Source organism: Arachis ipaensis, chromosome B1, assembly GCF_059453495.1.
Source record: "Arachis ipaensis isolate K30076 ecotype BB chromosome B1, ASM5945349v1, whole genome shotgun sequence".
NCBI lineage: Eukaryota > Viridiplantae > Streptophyta > Magnoliopsida > Fabales > Fabaceae > Arachis > Arachis ipaensis.
Window position 1 is genome coordinate 26,867,293 of NC_142436.1, and position 2,504 is coordinate 26,869,796.

The 2,504-nt window shown below is 42.0% G+C and overlaps 1 non-coding gene across 1 annotated transcript; it reads left to right on the forward strand.

The window, feature by feature from the left end:
- The first annotated feature begins 1,705 nt into the window (after positions 1–1,705).
- On the forward strand, positions 1,706–1,813 carry LOC148576032 (small nucleolar RNA R71). Its single transcript, XR_015903949.1, has one exon. It is a non-coding gene; the product is annotated as a small nucleolar RNA R71 (small nucleolar RNA).
- Positions 1,814–2,504: the final 691 nt, after the last annotated feature.

Consider the following 2,504-nt stretch of genomic DNA (forward strand, 5'->3'; position numbering starts at 1 on the left):
CTCTCATGGAGTTTCACAGATAATCAGAGCAAGGTTGGGGCCTCTTAACACCAAACTTAGAGTTTGGTTGTCGCCTCTCAACACCAAACTTGGAGTTTGGTTGTGGCCTCCCAACACCAAACTTAGAGTTTGAATGTGGGGGTTTTGTTTGACTCTGTATTGAGAGAAGCTTCTCATGCTTTCTCTTCATGGTTACAGAAGGAGAACCTTGAGTCTTAGATATAAGGTAGTCCTCATTCAACTGAAGGACCAACTCTCCTCTGTCAACATTAATCACAGATTTTGCTGTGGCTAGGAAGGGTCTGCCAAGGATGATGGATTCATCCTCGTCCTTCCCAGTGTCTAGGATTATGAAATTAACAGGGATGTAAAGGCCTTCAACCTTCACTAGCACGTCCTCTACTAGTCCATAAGCCTCTTTCATTGATTTGTCTGTCATCTCTAATGAGATTCTTGCAGCTTGTACCTCAAAGATTCCCAGTTTCTCCATTATAGAGAGTGGCATGAGGTTTATCCCTGACCCAAGGTCACATAGAGCCTTCTCAAAGGTCATGGTGCCTATGGTACAAGGTATGAAGAACTTTTCGGGATCCGGTTTCTTCTGAGGTAAAGTTTGCCCCATTAATGTACTCAGTTCATTGGTGAACAAGGGGGGTTCATCCTCCCAAGTATCATTACCAAATAAACTGGCATTCAACTTCATGATTGCTCCTAGATACTTAGCAACTTGCTCTTCAGTTACATCTTCATCCTCTTCAGAAGAAGAATATTCATCAGAGCTCATGAATGGCAGAAGGAAGTTCAATGGAATCTCTATGGCCTCTGTATGAGCCTCAGATTCTTTTGGTTCCTCAAAGGGAAACTCCTTTCTATCCAAAGGACGTCCCATGAGGTCTTCCTCACTAGGATTCACGTCCTCCTCCTCCTCTGGGCATTCGGCCACACCAAGTAAGGTTATGGCCTTGCATTCTCTCTTGGGATTTTCTTATGTATTGCTTGGGAGAGTACTGGGAGGAGTTTCAGTAATCTTCTTACTCAGTTGACCCACCTGTGCCTCCAAATTTTTAATGGAGGACCTTGTTTCATTCATGAAACTTAGTGTGGCCTTGGATAGATCAGAGACTATGGTTGCCAGGCCAGAATGGCTCTGTTTAGAATTCTCTGTCTGTTGTTGAGAAGATGATGGAAAAGGCTTGCTATTGCTAAACCTATTTCTTCCACCATTATTATTGAAGCCTTGTTGAGGCTTCTGTTGGTCCTTCCATGAGAAATTTGGATGATTTCTCCATGAAGGATTATAGGTGTTTCCATAGGGTTCTCCCATGTAATTCACCTCTACCATTGCAGGGTTCTCAGGATCATAAGCTTCTTCTTTAGAAGATGCTTCTTTAGTACTGTTGGATGCAGCTTGAAATCCATTCAGACTCTGAGAAATCATATTGACTTGCTGAGTCAATATTTTGTTCTGAGCCAATATGGCATTCAGAGTATCAATTTCAAGAACTCCCTTCTTTTGAGGCATCCCATTGTTCACAGGATTCCTCTCAGAGGTGTACATGAATTGGTTATTTGCAACCATTTCAATGAGTTCCTGAGCTTCTGCAGGGGTTTTCACGTGAAGAGATCCTCCTGCAGAATGGTCCAATGACATTTTTGACAACTCAGATAGACCATCATAGAATATACTTATGATGCTCCATTCTGGAAGCATGTCAGTAGGACACCTTTTGATCAGTTGCTTATATCTTTCCCAAGCTTCATAGAGGGATTCTCCTTCCTTCTGTCTGAAGGTTTGGATTTCTACTCTAAGCTTGCTCATCTTTTGAGGAGGAAAGAATTTGGCCAAGAAAGCACTGACCAGCTTATCCCAAGAGTTCAGGCTATCCTTAGGTTGTGAATCCAACCATGTTCTAGCTCTGTCTCTTATAGCAAAAGGGAAAAGCATAAGCCTGTAGACGTCGGGATCAACTCCATTGGTCTTGACAGTGTCACAGATTTGCAAGAATTCAGCTAAAAACTGATGAGGATCTTCCATTGGAAGTCTATGAAACTTGCAATTCTGCTGCATTTGAGAAACTAATTGAGGTTTAAGCTCAAAATTGTTTGCTCCAATCGCAGGAAGTGAGATGCTTCTTCCATAGAAGTTAGAAGATGGTGCAATAAAGTCACCAAGCATCTTCCTTGCATCTCCACCATTGTTATTATTTTCGGCCATGTCTCCTTCTTTTTCGAAAATTTCTGTCAGGTTTTCTCCAGAGAGTTGTGCTTTAGCTTCCCTTAGCTTCCTCTTCAGAGTCCTTTCAGGTTCAGGGTCAGCTTCAACAAGAATGTTCTTATCCTTGTTCCTGCTCATATGAAAAAGAAGAGAACAGAAAAGAAAATATGGAATCCTCTATGTCACAGTATAGAGATTCCTTATGTGAGTATAAGAGGAGAAGAATAGAAGGAGGAGAAGAGAAAAACTCGAACACAGAGAAGAAGAGAGGGTTCGAATTTTGAGTGGA